This window comes from Neopelma chrysocephalum, unplaced genomic scaffold, assembly GCF_003984885.1.
Source record: "Neopelma chrysocephalum unplaced genomic scaffold, ASM398488v2 Primary Assembly neopelma1_65, whole genome shotgun sequence".
Classification (NCBI taxonomy): domain Eukaryota; kingdom Metazoa; phylum Chordata; class Aves; order Passeriformes; family Pipridae; genus Neopelma; species Neopelma chrysocephalum.
In genome coordinates this window covers 5,851,548-5,869,779 of record NW_020897722.1, presented here as the reverse complement: position 1 = coordinate 5,869,779, position 18,232 = coordinate 5,851,548, and the positions used below count along the sequence as shown (strand labels likewise).

Sequence of the window (18,232 nt, the reverse complement as noted above, 5' to 3'; positions counted from 1 at the left end):
GCCAAGTTTAGTCACCACATTGGGCTATATATATTTATACCCTATAAATACACAATCAGTATCCAAACAAGGATACAATTGTCATTCCCTTTGTAAGAAAATGATTAGTTGTACTGTGCTAATAACACACTCTGAAATACCGAGGAATCAGAATCAATTTTCACGTAACAAACACCAGAACGCGATTCCACACTTCAGTAATAACATTTTCTGCTGTGAATGTGCATCAAAGACGCGTCAGTAAATACAGATCCAGAGAATTATGCAGCATCTAGTTCAATCCAGTTATCAGTGAGGGCATGGGAGGAGGACACGGGAGGACACGTTCTGAGCTACGATGGCTTATGCTGATAAAGGAGCTGGCTGGGACTACTCCTGGTATGAGCTCATTACATACTGTGAGCATGATGCTATCACAGAAGTGCTTAAAACGAAAGCTGGCACATAGATTCCCGTTATTTTGCTTGACTTGAAAAAAAAAATCATTTACACTGAAAGCTTTGTCTTCATTCTTATCACAGAGAGTGAGTTATACAATATGCCATCACCAGAAATGCATGTCACAAGGAAAAAGTCTTGCTTTCATTTACTTTAAAAAGAGACAGAACTGGGCCAAGTTGATATACCATCATGACTCTGCTTTGTTTATCAACAAAGACCATGTACTACTGCCTATAATTCAATTTTAGGGCTATATTATCTAGCAGTTTTATAACTACGATAGTTTTTACTACTGGAAATGATATAAACTTGGACAAGGATAACATTCAACATTATCAAATGGGAGGCACCAGAGTTATGATTTCTAGGCACAAGTTGTAATTGGATTGGAAGGCAAAGTTCAAGAAAACAGTAATACTCTTGTGTATTAACAGAAGGCTTGTTCTGCTCTGTAGTGCACTACCCAAGGCCATTTCCTTCCTTAATATTAAAATTCTAATCAGCCTTCATTTCATCTGCATAAATTTATGACCTAGTCCAAGTTCTGTGTATAGCTTTAGAAACAGAGCTGGAATATGAGACCCAGCATGTTATAAATTCTCAATTCAACTATAAAAATCTGTACATGCACAAGTGGAGAATGTTTAAAACACACAGAGTTCCCTGCTGTGCCACACAGTGAATTATTGCTACAAACCCTGCAAATGTCTTAGTCTCTAAATGCAGCTGCATTAATTACAGATTTGCTATTAAGATCCTAGATATCAAACTCTGAGGAGACTGGGCCCACTGCACATGAAATGAAAATGAAGAACTATAACCACAAGAAGAAATTCTATACAAATTTGTCTTCATCAGTGCTTTTCAAGCTCTGGGGCACTCGCTAAAAGCAATGTGCCTATTTATTCTAAGTGGCTTGTAAGAGCTGCCAGAAAACCTGAGCGTGTTCTCCTAAGCACTGTTGTTGTTAAAGTCAGTGCCTTTGGCAGGATCTGTGTTTGAGGACTTCCAGAATACTGGAAAATAAGCTGCTGCTTCTAAACAGAGAAAATAGTTAGCTCACTCAAACCCTTAGCTGTTTTTTTGTTTCACTCCCAAGGAGACACTTACCTCTGACTGGAGTATCATATCTCAAAATTAAGCCAACAGCAAAGAAAAGGAAAAGGAAGTCTGGGAAATGGAACGAAAGAATGTTTACTCTGCAAGGTAAATCAGGGAAATGAGTAGAAGGGCAGAATTACAAATCTAAATGCTTAAGTCTCCAAACAAAACATTAAAACATCAAGCTCAAGCTTCAAAGAGCAGTAACAAGCCCTGAAGACCACAAGTCTGAAGGTACATGTCTAGTCTTCGTGCCTGGACATAGCTCGAGAGTAGGTATTTATGTCAAAACAAATGGGTGGGCCACTGAGAACTGTGATGTGGCAAATCAACCACACCACTTCCTCCTTGTTGCAAAATCCCATTCTTCCTTTCTGCCTCAACAACACACTCAACCCACCTCCAGCTTCTCCATGCAGGAGCACTGCAGCGCTCACCGTTCTTCCCTCTGCCTCCCTTCTGCAATCCCTCCCTCTGGCAATGCCGATTACTGACAACAGACACAGAGGCAGCTCTATCTGTCCCAGCAGCAGGTTAGCTGAGAAATAATCACATGCAGTCAGGCACGTACCAGAAGGGGAGGCAGTGGAGGTGGTCACGTTCTGATGGACCAGTTGCTTGGCAAGAAAGTGCCCATGTTCAGCTCAGTGACCGAGTCAGGAGGCAAACACGTCCCCTCCTGGGGAGCCATGGAGCTCCTCTCAGCTGCCAGCAGGGTAGAGAAAGAGCTCTTCCAGCCATCAGCTCTGCAGGTCTGACTGTGAAATGTCAGCTTTATGTGTCTGTGTGCATGTATGTGAATATAAATAAAGTCAGGTCAGTCTAAAAGGTTGGGACACTGCACAAAGTGCAATATGGGATGGGTTAAATCTTGGAGGGCATAAATAATTTTCAGCAACCATTGCCAATGGATGGTGAAGTGCAAGAAACTGCTCTGGCTGGTCATGCAACCACTGCTAAGGAATTCAGCTAAGTCCCCAGGCCATAGCACTGCCTTGAGACACCAACACCAGCTCTTAAGTCTGGAATAGCTCCAGTGCCTTACACCAAACTCTGAACCGGTTCGTGTCAACACCCTGGGAGGGAGGGGAAATAGAAAGCAGAAGAAAAATCTCACTCAGCCCGTGCAGTTTGGAAGGAAGCAGAATTGCCAAAAATCCATCAAGTAAAATTCCTTGTTTATTTTAAGGTTATTTCCAATATTTCAGTACAATTTCCTCAAAGCTTTTCCACTCCACAATACGCCTGACAATTTAGAAGCGGCTCTGCGGGTGCCCTAAGACTGATCCCCCTGCACGTTATCAACTCACAAATCTTGATTTGCCAAACTTAGCATCCTGCACACGCTGTCCCAGCAGGTGCTGCTGGGGCTACTTCTATTTCACACTGAAGAAGCAGTTCACTGACTGACCAACAGCTCTAAACTATATTTGGGAAAGCATCCCAGCTCTTAAACTTTTTGTTTAGTCTCTCTGAGCATTTATGAATAAATAAACAAGAAAATTCACAAACTACCACCTACAAACTGGCAATTACAGAAAGTGGAAGTTAAGAATTCAATTAGATTATGATGTTTATAAGCTTAATCATAAAAAAATTCTACAAATTACAGCCTGTAAATACATCTTCATTTATATAACAAGTGATAACAAAACCCTGACAGGACATATCAGCAATAGAGGCTGACCTCCAATGACTGGGTAAACAGGCAGACTCTCTTGGGTGATTTTTCACTTTTTCTGCCATGTCTCAATTTTTTCAATAAAAAGGGGGGTGGGGGGTGGTTTGCAAGCTTTGAGGTTTTTGTTTGTTTGTTTCTTTGTTTTTAATTTAACAGACTACAGCCAAGGCATCGACTGTTTTTCCTTTTTTAAGAAAAAATTTTACTCATCTAAAGCACACCATCAAATACCTTCAGAAAGGATGTGGCACAGCTTTTATTCTGCTTACTTACTCTAGATTAAGTTACTCTTTAAAAAATAATTTACAAAGCAGTAAATAATGCCCCGCTCAACTGATAAGCACATAAATTTCAACAGGAGACAAAATGCCAAAAATAGCAAGGAATTAAGAGGAGCTGACACACCGTGTAGATGTGAACTTAGAACTGAAAAGTTTGGTCCCATATTAAAATCGTCTAAAATTAAAATTTGCAACAAGTTACAAAGAAAGACACTAAACTCTGACGCTAATATTTGCAGTGACTTTATTGTGGAAAGCAGACATACAGTGAAGGCAGCATCTGCCACTTCAAAACCAGCTGAGTGACTTCAAACCTGGCATTCGTGCAAATTTGTGTGTACTATAATCTGGCATAAAAATATTAATTGAGAAGCATATCAAGTTAGGCTTGTCAGCCTTAATATTTTCTGGTGATTTGAATGGGGCCAGAGAATAAGATAAGTATCTTTACAAATCTAGTTGGCTTTACTTCAAATGCAAAAGCTTGTTTCTAAGCTGCGTAAGAACAGGAGCCCGTGTAAAATCAAATTCTGAATGCAAAGCCAACCCAGTTCTGCTCATCATCCTCTATTCTGAATCCTGTCTGCAGCAGCAGTTTTTGGTGAGCTCACTGTCCTTCCCTGAAATACTGCACAACATACAGTTATTTTTCTAAGAATTTGGTTTTATACATCAGAGCTACACTTATCTCAGGGACAATCTCTAATTTTTGTATTCAAAACTAGTTTTATATTTTTTATATTTACCCTAATGAAGTGTTTTCATTGGCACGGATGAGCTAAAAATTACTTGAGCTTTCTTTCCAGGTTTTATGGAGTTTTTTAATGAAGCTGGTAAGTATTCGCCATTTACCACTGCAGATCAGCTTAATTTGCTCAGCAGCTAAAACTTGGAGTCAACAACAGTATTTTCAAAACAAATACACTGAGTTAAAGCAAGGGCAGTTGTAGTTCATCTGAATCATACGGCTCCAGATTTCAAATCTAAGCTAAGGAAACAGAGGTTATGACATCCTGCAGCTGGGACAAGTCGTGTACATAAGGCAATGCTAAATCAAGACTGCTTGGCCAGTTCGGGCAGTTGCTTGTGTGGAAGTGAAAGATCCCATGAGAGCATTAAAAAAAAGGAAAGGTTTTGGTGTCCAAGCCAAACCCCCCTTCCTTCACTTCATGCTACCAGGGACTGTTTCTTCAGAGCAAATGACTGTGGAAGGTTCCTGCCAAGTAATTGCTACTGATTTATGCACATCCAATCACAGGGACAGGAATTAAACACTTTGCAAAATACACAGGCGAGTAAATTACCAAAGGTCTTCCCATGCTATACAAATGCCAAGTGCCTGAGGCTGGTTTTCAGAAAGATCATTTTGGTGACTTGATTCATCATAAGGCCACACAAAGGCTCAGATCAGCAGAAGGGCAGATCAGTGCTGGGGAGAAGCAGCTGGAGCTTCACCAAGGCAGTGGTACCCGTGCTGCTGGAGGGGCATACGGACATAAAAGTTTTCATCCAGTTGGGAATCTCAGGAAAGAAAAAAGGATTGGGTCTGGAAATGTTATTTTCCAGGCTCCCATTTAGCAGCATTCAGCCCTGGAAGTAAGGCCAGGTTGGATGGAGCTCTGAGCAACCTGGTCTAGTGTGTCCATGGCAGGGGGATTGGAACTAGATGATCTTTAAGCTCCCTTTGAACCCAGGCCATTTTGTGTGATTTTAAGATCTATTTATTGATACAATAAGTACTGATAAAATACCTGAGGGTTGGCATTTTCAGTTACAGGAGATGGAAAAAGTCTTTTTCCAGACTTCTCTGAGATAGTACTGGTGGCTGAAATAGCAGGACCATTCACTGCTGCCCTGAATACCAGAAAAAAATGTGCCTGTAGCTTTTCTTTTTTTTTTTAAAGTAGGGAGGAAACATGAAACGGTAGTACCGGTCCGAGACTTTCACGACACTATCTGGATGCCAGTGTCATGCTGTGTAAACATGTGGATCCATCAGACAATTGTTGGAAGCAGTGAATTCTAAATTTGATCTAGTGATAGGACTCATGCTGTTTGGCAAAAAAAAAATACAGGGTTGCGAAACCGCACAAGGAAAACGTTTCAGACTTGTTAAAAAAAAAATGAGAGAGAAAAGCACAGCGTGAACAATGATGTATTGGATGGCCTGCAGATCCCAGCCTCTGGAGAGTCCTGACAGAAAAAAAGGCCTGAGCCTTGGCTCCTGAACTGTTAAGTAACTTTATAAAAGTACTCCAACCTGAAAGGATAAAAACATTTTCATAGAGAAAAATTCATATTCACATGCAGAATACAAAAGATTTTTCCATGCTAAATGACAATCTGCACTAATGATTTATATCTTCTTCCACATTTCTTGTGCACGCTTCTGCCTGAACTAAAGCCCAAGCTCCACGTTACTCCCAGCAATGCTGGCTGGGGAAGGGAGTGGTAGTTAACTGCCTTCCTTTGGTTTGTGCTGGCAAAGCAACCCTTTTGCTTTGTAGTACTTAATGGTCTAAAACACACGTTGAAATTAACTCCTTCATTAGCTACACAGCTGCTACTCCTTATCGCTTTCATTTTTCTTAATTATAGCACTGCAACATTTTATGTGATTCAGAATTCTATGTGATTAATACAATTGATGAATTACATTTGTTAGAATATAAAACACAGGCCTCATGAATAAAATTATAATTATATATGACCTTTGAAATCATACCCCATTCTTTCAGCTATCTAGAAATACTATGCTCATTCTGTCCATGCCACAACTTCATTTCAAACTGATTAACCAGCATTTTATTCCACTCAAGTTGTCTACATTAAAACAAAAACCAGTGAGTTCAGCTCCCAGCAAAACTGCAAACCCACTTTAAGGCTGTCACTATAGAACTTGTTATTCACCTCCACAGCCTTATAGATGTGTATAGCTCAGCATTTCCATTATGATTCATGTTGTGATTTAATCAATCCTGAAACACTGTTTACTACATAAAAGAAATTGTACTTCAACAACAAGGATCAGAAAGCAAGAAAATCAATCCAGAAGGGCTACTGAGTCACTAAGGAGGAAGGCAACAAGATACATGTTATCCTTGGGAAGCTAGAGTAGGTCAGCAGTAGCAAAGCTTCTCTTTGGTGTCTGCTGGGTGACCACTGTGGTGACCACAGAATGTTTCCCCAATCCAGCCCTAAGAGCTCCATGAGCACACAACCAGGGCCCTTGGAATGCAGATCTCAGCAATGCACCTTGCCAGGCATGTAAATAAACTTGTGCAACTCTGCCAGCTGAATTCAACAATTCACATCTCTAATTCTAGTCATATCCACACACACGTGGAGATGAGTCCACAGGACACAACTAAAGCACTGAAGGGCTGCATTACTCAGGGGAAGCCACCTCCTACAGCCTGTCCTTCCACGGCTGGAGCTCCCAGAGCTCCAGATGTATTACAGCTGTTCCACAGGTGGAACTTCAGCAGTGAGAGGTACCAGCCAGGAAAAGCTCTCCCCAACCATTTTCTGCTCTAAAGCACAGACCAGCTGTCTCACTACGGCCCTGAACACGACTTAAATTTGTATGAAAGTATAAACAGAAGAGCTGCTCTTTTCTTTCTCTGCATGGATTTCTAGCACATTTATTTTTGTTCTTGAGAAGAGAGGCCAGCCAGAGACTGTCACCAAACAGCCACTACCACTTTTAAGACCACTAGAGTTGGTGTTTGGCGATTTCCACCTGTGTGACACACCACAAATACACATTAGCCATGGAAATCCCTTTCTCTTAAGATCGAGACCACACAATAATAGTAACAGTTTGTCCTTCTATTTACTATTCTCCATCAAAGTATGAAACTAAAATTGCAAGGGAAATACTGGTTGCACTGGTTGTTTTTCTTGGGTCCTTAAATGCCAACCACAAGATGTGAAACAGAGGGCAGAGAGAGGCCAAGCAGAGAAGGGGAGCTCTGCCTGAAACACGTGGTGATAATGACCGTAACCGGTGCTAGTGGAAGAGAAAAGGGGAAGGAAAAATGTGCATCAGAATGAGCTCAGATCTTTAATAGACCAGTGTTGCACCTCTTGATAAAACTTTGATAAAAAAAAGAATGAAGTGGCACAGGCAGATATCTTCAACCATTTTTTCCCAGATAAAGTATTCTACTTACCTCAAAATTCAGTCATAAATTGAACTTGTTAATCTTTTTTTTTTTATTAGGGGAAAACTCATCTACTTTTATAGATTGTCTTTCTCTCCAAATATTACTGTTCAAACATTAACCTAAAACCTCTTTAATGCCTTATGTATGTGTGTATATATTTTTTTTTCTACTGCAATACATAGGGAAATCAGTGCTTTAGTTACCTTTCTTCTCCTTTAGGTAAGTTACGTGTCCATACTGAAATACTGGTTACAAATTTTGAGAGGACAGATTATACTTGTAATTTAATAAAATAATAAAATACACTTCTCTATATTTTTTCCCCACAGTGTGCAAAGGAGCAGACACATACCCAGTAACCAAAGTGAATTACTGTGGTGCCAAAACCACCACTTTTTACAGTAACAAACCAAACTGACATTTATCATAGTATCATATTACATGAAAAATATTTCGCATCAGGACTGTTACACATCAATTTTAACCCAGCAGGCGTGATATTTTCAATGAGGAGAAGGAAGTTATGGTTCTATTTTTAGATCAATCTACAGCTTTTATTCAAGATCCTTAATTCACCTCACAAGTGTAAATAAAACCATCAACCCCACTGTGATATGTTACAACATCAAACATCATGAACAATTACGTTATAGATTTTCTAATCAGTGGATGAAAACACTGCATATTTTAAATGCTACACAGAGCATGGTACAGGGAGATACAAGGCAAAAAAATGAAAGTGAGCTATATTTATCAGAGCTGATTAAATTTTCATTTCTTTCAACCACCTACAAATAACTGCCTCACCTTTTGTTTTTTTCTTTTCTTTTCTCCTTCCAGTGGCTCCATTTCAGACTGACATTCTGCTGGGCTGCACTTCATGTAAGTAGAGCTGTAGCAATACAGTGTGACTATTATTTATTTAACCAAGGCACAACTGTGAAAATATTTACCAAAATTGGGACTTCTAGACCTTCCATTTACTCCTGTAAAAAAGTGTACTGGATTACCAAGTCCTCACTGAAGACTTAACTAAGACAAGTAATATTAAGTCTCAGATTGTCCTTCTCAAAGATCACAAACCAGCCACCTAAGTAGTCTCATACAAAGGTACAACCAATTCACTACATCTTTCTAAGTTTGTGAAATCTGGGCTCCATGGAAGTGTCCCATGATCTTGAGGCACTCCAGGGCTCCTTGCCAGGCAGGGAAACCTCTGCAGAAACAGACTGGAGGAATATCAGAAGGTTTAATTTGCATTACTTCTGCAAACTGCTTTCCAATCCACGTGAAGAAGGAATGGAGGCTGTAAAGCTCTCCCCACCAGCAGAGCATCATGACACTTAAACCTGCCTGAAAGCCCACAGGAATGACTTTCCTATGTTGACAAGGGCTGATGAAGGAGAAGGAGAACGGCAAAGCCAACCCCTTGTTGGCCAGCCTGGGCTGGCTCGGCAGGGAAAAGGCACCTCTAAGAAAGCCAAGCAGATTAAAAGGAGAGACACAAAACTTGGTCTCCTCTAAGTGGCCAATTCCATTCATCTGAGCCCTGATGGTGCAAACACCACCAATGCTCTGAGGGTGTATTTGCACACAGCCTGAAGAATGTGCTGGGGTGCAAGGGGTGGCACCTGCTCAGTGTGGGGGAGCAGGGAACTTGTTCACTCCAGTCTAGTTAATGAGCAAGGGATGAGAGGCCAGGAATTATTTAATGTTAATACCAGCTCTGCCAGTGCCAAGTGCTGTTCTGTTGCTCTCAGCAAGTCTCCTCATCTTTTTCATATTCTCCTATGTACAGCCAACATAACATTTTGGTGCCCAGTGTCCATCTCCCCAGCGTTTAATTCCCAATTTAACATTCTAGTTAATGCACATAAATGCATGGCCTCCCTTTTACTTTGATAAAGTACAGTCAGCATCAATAGGTAACACTTTTTAAAAACTTCTTTCCAACTATTGTGAAACAGGAGCTGACTGTTTATGGAGTACTTATTTTTTATGTCAGTTTACCACAGGGCCTCTTTAGCCACAGGCTTACAGCCGGAGGCCCCAAGGCATTTTTTTGGGAATGGAAACTTTTTAGTGCAGCTCTTCACAAATTTCCAGCCTGCAGTATGTTTTTCATTAGACTACATGGTGTTATAATAAATGATGCACTTCCTCTTTCATTTTATGATTTTTTTTTAAAACATGCAACAATTTTTCTGGGTCTGTTTTTTATTACTTTCAATATACTCAACCACACTAATCTTAGAGACTATGTTTAAAACCAGAAAGGACATATTGAGTAAGATATCAGCTACAGCAAGACAAGTTTTTAGTTTAAATTCCTCACTGAAGGCTGATCACAAAACCATTACATGTATGCAGCTCCATCCTTTTAGGGGCCATTGTTAAAAAAATAAATGGTCTGTTACTCCAAAACCTAGAGCTGGCATAGGAAAGACTCCTCCAAACTATTCACCCCCAAGACATTCAACTAAAAAAGTGTGATGCCATTGGCCAGATACTTAGGGTGAAACATCATGACCTTTTTATTGTCACATTGGATTCTTTGTATCATGGTATAAACTGGTCCCAGAAAGTACAAATGTACTTACAAACAACAGGTGACAGTGATTGAGACAATATCCCAAATATTTCAAAACTAGCAATATAAACAAACCTTAGTAAAAGGGGAAAAGAAAGTTTCTAAAAATCTAAACAAAGCAAAAACCAGACTCCTAACATTTCAGAATTTAAGTCTCCATCCTAAAAGTAAAACTACCCATAGTAAAAACAACCCAGAATTCTTTGTGCCATCCTGTCTTACTCAAAACGAGCTTGGTGAGCTCTGCAGGAGGTCAAAAGTAAATCAAAAGCAAATGCCTTTAACATTGTACTCTCAAAAGATCAGCTCTGAAATGTTTTCAAGGAATGTTCATCTCCTTTCCGGGCACAAACTCAACACATACATAACACAGACACTGCAGTGGTTCAAGGTAGAAAAGATGAGCAGGTCAAAAGGGTTACTCACTTCTCAGCTCACTGCATGTACTAGGGATTCCCTCACATCCCTCTGTCCCACCCCACTGGCTTGGTACATGTGCCACCTTCCCATCCACAGCCACGCCAGGCCCTCCTGCATTATCCATGTCTCCTTTCCAATTTACTCCTCTCCACTTATGACCATGGAGCTTTCTGTCTCCAGCTTGCCCCAACATCCTTCCTGCTGCATGTCCTCTTCATACTCAATTCTGTATTACTATAAACCTTAATTCTCTGTCTCCCTATCAGCTTCCTTCCTGTTACAAATTAAGGACCATGTTCATCATTCCCTAATGCAGTTTGAGCCTCCCTGTCAGATGAGACCATGCTCATTTTGGAGGAGGAAAGACGAGAGATTTGAGAAAGAGAAAATGAACTATCATGAATAAACATTAACTAAACTAAGATCAGTCTTTAATTTTAAGACATATTAGGCCAGCAAAATTCACAGTTGGGAAAAATAGAGAAAATAAATCTCTTTCTATTGGGTCCATACATCTGGAAATACAAACAGTATTCCTTCTGCTGACCCTTTCAAGGAGGAACAATTCTCCACCACATGTCCCACTGTATATATTTGCCTATTTTAAATACAGTTTTTATATAGTTGATACACTTTTTGTAAGATAGCCTTTTTTTTTGTATTTTCCCCCTCTATACATAATTTTTAATAAGAATGTATTCCCGGGGGCTGACAGCATCAGGAAAACTAGGCTATGCCAACGAGAAGAGATTCCAGTCAAACATCATCATGTCTGGCATACTGTGTTTCATTTACAAATCTTTGATTTCTAAATGAATGGCAGTTCAAAGTGCACATGAAACACAGATACTTTCTGCTTATGTATGTAGAGATTGTTAGAGATTAAACCACTTTTAATTAAAGACCTAAGCAGGTGTCAGTTCGTGATACTCTTTGAATTTGGTTTAAGCAGATGGATGTTCCACGGTTACCCAGCAGCGCACTTTAAATACAAGCAGAATCAAAGAGATCTCCCTAAACAAAGCCAAGGAAAGCTACTTTGTAAGAGGGCTTGAAGTTTGCTACTACTCATCTGTCATTTATAGAACGTCACATACTTAGCTGGGAAAAGCATTTTGAAACACTTTAAAAATAAACAACCCCCCTGTAAACAGCCCTCTGAGACAGAACCCCAGGCCACACAAGACCTATTAATTTCAGTGGGGTTTTGTTCTGCCTCTCTATATGCATCTAACTACCTAAAGTTAATTTGCAGTATCAAGGCCTGAACCAGGCACTTTAAAAGCATTCTGGACTCAAATAACTAGAGTTTAGACACAGAAATAGAATTATTTCTAAGTAATTTTTCTCTCTGTGCCATACTTCAGGGTGCAAGCAATATGAGGAGCACCCTGACCCTCCATTACCAAAAGGTTCTTCATTTTCTTTTTTTAAAGGAAATGCAAAGATTAATTTAAAGCCATCTGATGAAAAAAACCTTAATATTTACCTTCATATTTTGTTGTAATATATACTGAATTCGAGTGATTTCAAAAGTTATCCTGGATGCTTCTCATTTCAAGATGTTAAATATTGGCTCTTATAAATTTCCATTACACATTGTCTGACAATATTTGCTGCTCTGGAGTACATGAACTGACTTTTAATTCATACAGAGGTAATGATAATAAAGTTTGTAGGAGTTGGGCATGGATAACATTTTAGAATTTCATATTTATTACAAGTCCCTCCTTTCCAGGTCTAATTTCACATAAAGTAAGTGTAAAAAATGGTTAGAACTGCCAGATGTATAAATTCTCTCGATCCTTTTAACCTGTTATATCATCAGTAGTAGCTACTCTCAGCCTGGTCTCCTAATCATCCTTTAAATGATGGCACTGCAACATCCCTGCAGTGGTGTTACAGCTGACACCTGAAGACAATGAAAGAGCACACACATAATCCCGGAATTTTATAACCAGTAAATCACAAACTGAAGTCCCACAGCCAAGACCAGGCCATTATGGAGCTGTGGGAAGGAAATAATGAGGGAGACAGAGACAGTGATCCGCCAGCTCACGGTCAGTGCGTGGCGTGCAGAGGGTGGCGGGAGGATGGAGGACAAGGATGGGGAGGCAAAGAGCACAACTGCCAGAACAAAGCCAGGGCTATCATCTACAGCAGTAAAGCACCAGCCTGCATCCTGGATGCTGGTTTATGGAAGCTACAACACGGCTGCAAAGGCAAAGTTTAAAGATGGCACAGGATGATTAACGTGAAAGCACAATTCTTGGTGCTTCGACTGATCCTAAAGGAAAGACTGAGCACTCTTGTAAAATCCAGGTTTCCATTTTCGGATACTTTTTTCTACTTCTTTAGTATTAACTACAGCAATATTGTGTACAGAGAAAGCTGAAAAATAAAAAATGGTGGAAACCATGATCTGTTTGACAGCTTCGGCAATAAGGGATAAATCTGGAGTAAATGCAAAGGCACGAATCTCAAAATATCCACCAGTGCAGCCAAGAGCTGCATCTGCCTCCTGAACTCTATCAGGTTGTCTGCAGACAGTGTAAGAAATTTCCCTCAGCCAGGAAGGAAAAAATCCTAAATTCAGGTGAGATTCTTTTGGCAGCTATGGTAGGCACAGGTTACGAAGTGGATCTTTGTACAGCTGCTCCACCTCCGGCTTTATTTGCCGGGAGCTGGTTATGTAACCAACAAACACAAAAGAAAATAACCATTTCTGGCTTTGTGAGCCCTGGGCTGCCAGGAGGAACTGAGAGAATTCAAAAGCAGCTTCCCTTCTGTTGCTCTTTTGGGTGTTTCTCTTTGAAGTGGCACCCTGAGTGGCTGCTCATTCACCAGTTTTGTAGGTAGTCTTTAAAGCAATACTTTCCACCCTTCAAAAGCTTAAGTACAGAAACATTCAATTAATTAAACCAATTTAGTGGTGTTATTATTTCAGCCTTTTATTTCTACTTGGTGTCAGACTCTCAGACGTAAGGACTCTTTGTAGTAGGATTTTAGACACTGGAGAAAATGCTGAACTTTACAGACTGGTCTGATATGGTTTGTGCAACACATGAACAATCTAAGGAAACCATTTAGCTATTGCTTAAAGGAAAATTCTTTTTAAAATCTAGATACTAGATGCAATGTTATTTCCAGTGTTATTGTGCTGTATTTAACTCAAGCTTTAACCCTTTACTCTGACATCCTTTATTCTAATCACTTTTTTTTTTCCTCAAAAGAAGATTCAGCCTAAAATTATATGGAATGATTGTCTGGTAACAGATAAATGGACCACTAACCTGCCAGATGGCTCTAATGCAACAAAAAAATGCATCTATTGCTGCTTATAATAGGAGTGGCAAAAGACCACATTACTGGTTTCCAAATATTTTCCTGGTGTGAAATGTTTATAAACCATCCTCTTGCACTGCTGCCAAACACTTTCCAGGACAGTTTTAGTCCTTTACTAAAAAAAAAATGCCCACATTATTAAGAATTATTATGGAGAAAATATTTCAGTGAATCTGTCCTACTGTAGTGGCTCTCTCTGTTGTTTATTTTCATTCTTTGGGCACAGGATTTTATAGCCATAATTATCTCATTTTCTCAGAGTACAAGTAGTCCAACTGAGGTCAACATTTTTATTGCATTCTTCCTCTGTTTTTTTCTTCCCTTTAAAATTTGCTACTAATAACAAATACAATAGATTTATGCTATCAAAATACCTCTTGGGGTAGAGATTTATTAATAAATTGTATTTTCATATGAGCACAGATCAAAAGTGTCAGTAGTAAAATGGACAGCTGGAGGAAATGGTGTTTTAACTCCATTTCGATTCTCCATATCCTTTAGAAAAAACAGTTCTACAAACATTCAACCTCATCTTTTTGTGCAAGAAGTTTCCCCAAAATCTGGAAGATTTCAAGAAGTAACGTTCAGTCAAGTGAATTCAGAGGCTGGTAGTGCTTCATGGTCAGCTGGCTGTGAAATCCTGCTCATTAGCCACAGTCTTGAGCAGGCAAACTCACTGCTTTCCAACTTCTTTAAGGGGTTGAAAGGTGGGGAGACTGCACCCAAGCATTTATTAAGGAGAATAGGAATGCCCTGGACTTTAGTCCTCTTCTTATACATCTGTTTCCTCTCCTGTTTCTCCTATGCTGCCAAGTGAGCTGGAGTTCCTTCAGCCTGTCCTGTAGCCTTCCTAAAATATACCCACAGGGTTAAAGCCCTTCCTCCATCCCCACCACCTGAGGTCTGCAAAGGAAAGAGCTGCTGGTAACAGGAAAAGGTCAGGAGCTGTGTATTATATTCTGTATGTTTGGATTAGCCCACAATAGCTAAATAAACTGATTTGATGTCTAATGACATTTTCAAACAGTAGCTAATAAAATTATCCAAGGTATGCAGAGACAAAAGATGCACACAGACACAGTAGAAAATGTCTCTAATACATCCACATGGGCAATGACCTAATGGAATTTCAGCAGCTTGGCCATACAGATCAGGGTCAAATATAAAGGAGCCCAAGTTAAAAAGCCTACTGACTAGAAAAGACACCAGTATTCTTACCTTGCTGATTAATATCACTTATATTTGTATGCAACTATCAGGTTTCTTCCAATGTTTTTAGCACAGAACTGTATTTTGAAACAGAATCATGGTCTTTTCAAAATAAATAAATAAAAGGCATGCTACTGACATGAACCACAAGCTCGGTAAAGCTTACTTTGGGAAAGCTCCTTTGAATTAGCTGGGTTAGCAGGTCCGAGGGATTTTCCCTAAAACCACATGAGGATCCCGAGTCACGTCAGCAGAGGAAGGAGCTGCGAGGGAGGAGGTTCCCACTCCTGTCATGAGGGAGGGGGCACAAGGAGAGGAACATTGACCTGTCCCAGCAGCTTGAGTGCACTGCAATGCCCCTGAGCTTTGTGGTCCCACCTGGACATCCAGCCCTCACCAGAAGGGAGGCTGTGCCAGGGCCGTGGTGCATCCAGGTGCTGCAGCGAGTGCCAGCAGAGCTCCTTTGGAAGGGCCCTTAGGGAGAGCTGGGTGAATTTCTCAAACCAGAGACGCTGGTTCTGCAGAATGAATGTATGATTAATGGGGTTGCAGCACTGCTACAATTGTGGTCGCCTTTTTAAAGTTTTCCATCAAAGGTCTTACAAGCTGCAATATTGTAGCAGATGAAAAATGAAAGGGACTCAAAAGCTGTGCCCATTTAAAAGGCAGTTCCAAAGCAACTAATCTAAAATTTGCAAATAAGTCTTGCTTGCTTCAACTGATTTGCATTTTCAATTTCAATTTTTTACATCTTTTCAGACTTGTTATGACGAAATATGAACTTGTTGAATATTCACACTAAGATAAAACAGAAATAAACAGTCCTGAATGAATCCCATTAATATTACACCTTGCTTTACACTTAAAACAACAGTACTAGAAAATAAGAAATGTCTGTGGGGACTGGCCTCATTCCATGTGAGGAAGGAGATTTTTTTGCCCACACCACAGTCTCTTTATCAGGTGCCACCAACTGTTTATGTTCCTTTGAAGGTACCAGCTTAAGATAAAAGTATACCGAGAAATATTTCTGATAATCCTTTATATGAATAACTGCTCTTTATAGACACATTACACATGGGTATAAAGGGCTCAAACACACCCACTAATTCACTAATGTTGTATTGATGCTTCAACAAAACCACTTCAGCTCATAAAAATAATACTCTGGCAACCACAGTCCTAAATAACTACTTTCACTTTAACGCTGTGATTTGTTTGATCAACCTGAATCACTAACTCTGCCTTAATCCAAGTTACTGCTTAGAGCACTCCTAAAAGGTGAACTTCTTAAAGTCATTATACTGCCAAATAAAATTGAGCAGAACTTAATTTTTGTCATATTTAGCTTCTGTAAAAAAAGAAGTATTACTAGAACTGTCTATGAGTTCATATCAGATGTAGCAGTGTGTCAGGGTGACTTCATCATCTGAACCACTACAGATCATTCTGTAAACAAAAACCTGCACTGCTCACATCCCGCTTTCATATTAACCAAGTTACTTGTAATTATGAACTTTAAGGTTGTGCATTAACTTTGCAGAACCATCAGCAATGAGAACCATATTTGGGGGAAGATGGAGAGGGAATTGCCATGTTTAATTCAGCGCATTAATCAAGCCAATAGCAACAGCAGACTGCAACAAATTGAACATGTGAAGAGACCCCCAAGGCTTCAGTGATCCCTGCTGCTTAGTGGTGGCAAAGAAAAAGTGCATTAGGTTCTGTGTGTGTGTCATGCTCATACCAGAGTTCTATCCTGCTGAATTTCTACCACATGCACAGCAAAAATATCTGGCTTGTGTTTAAAGGTGTTTTAAGTTTGGGCCAATTTTCCTGACAGATCACAGAAGAGGCTCCACCTTCACTGAAGCTGGCGCTTGCTGACTTTGCAGCGAGGCAGAGTTAAAAAATAAGTCACTAAAGCAAACCTCAAACAAGTCTGTTTGCCATTTCCCCCAGTTCCCTTGTAGCTGCCTGGCCAGGACCCAGTCTCAGCACAAAGCCACATCCATGGGTCTGTCCACAGATTCTTCATTCATTTTAGGGTTAATCTCCTTTTCAGTTCATAGGTAAAAGCATATATTAAACTTTACTGCTTTGGGAAGGAAGGAAAACACAAGAAATACCTGGGCAAGTTCGACAAGTATGGATATTGTTAAAAGTTGGACCTTTATGGTCAAAGCACAGCGGTCTCCTCTGCCCCACAACTACCCCAAGTTTCTACAGATGATCAACTACCACTTGTCACTACAAGCAATAGTTACACAGCATAATTATGTCAGGGATTATGTATCTCTACACTCAAACAAACCTCAGGAAAGTCTGCTAGACAAACCCAACCAGGATAATGGAAAAAGTATTAGGTGGTGGGCACTGCAAACTGAAATAAGTGATGGACTGGTGGGGCCTATAAGAACAAGCAGTTGCCTCTATAAAACCCAGAGAGCAGCAGACTTGAAGGAGCCACATTATTACCTTCTGCTCTCCCTGGAGACAGAAGGAGTGCTATTCCATCTCCCTGCATTCTTCTCCTGCAAAAAGCCCATACGCTAAAGTTTATGAGGTCTGAATTTCAAAAGGAAAGCACACCTCACCTTCAACTCCATACCCAACTGTCACTGGTATTTTATCAATCAACACAGTTTGGGGTTTTTTTCCTCTGTGTTTCAAAATACAAACCATACATAACAGCTTATCCAAATGAGCGATAAATATGAACTACTATAAACCATTTAAAAAAAAAGGAAAAAGCATAATCCTGGGCTACCCCCCATTGTCTCCTCAGAGAAATGTTACTTCTGAGATTAAAGAGGTACTTGTTTATTTAATAATTTGACCAATCTCCAACAATAGAGAATCTAATGGAAATACTAACTTGGGACCTACAAACAGAGCCTCTGTGTTATAGAGGTTGTAAACAGAGACTTGGGGGGCTTTAACTTTAATATGAACAATAGAAGCTTAGCCAAAAGGAACAAAAAAAATAACTGAA

At 40.0% G+C, this 18,232-nt stretch overlaps 2 protein-coding genes across 3 annotated transcripts in view; one reads left to right on the top strand and one right to left on the bottom strand.

The window, feature by feature from the left end:
* The window catches only part of CUNH7orf50 (chromosome unknown C7orf50 homolog), a 117,781-nt gene that overhangs the window by 44,198 nt on the left and 55,351 nt on the right, over positions 1–18,232 (bottom strand). The gene's annotated exons all lie outside the window — the stretch shown is intronic.
* The window catches only part of GPR146 (G protein-coupled receptor 146), a 48,558-nt gene that overhangs the window by 14,004 nt on the left and 16,322 nt on the right, over positions 1–18,232 (top strand). Inside the window, exon 2 of the mRNA XM_027683425.1 lies at positions 8,514–8,555. The gene's annotated coding sequence lies outside the window, so the exon portion shown is untranslated. The remainder of the gene's footprint in view (positions 1–8,513; positions 8,556–18,232) is intronic.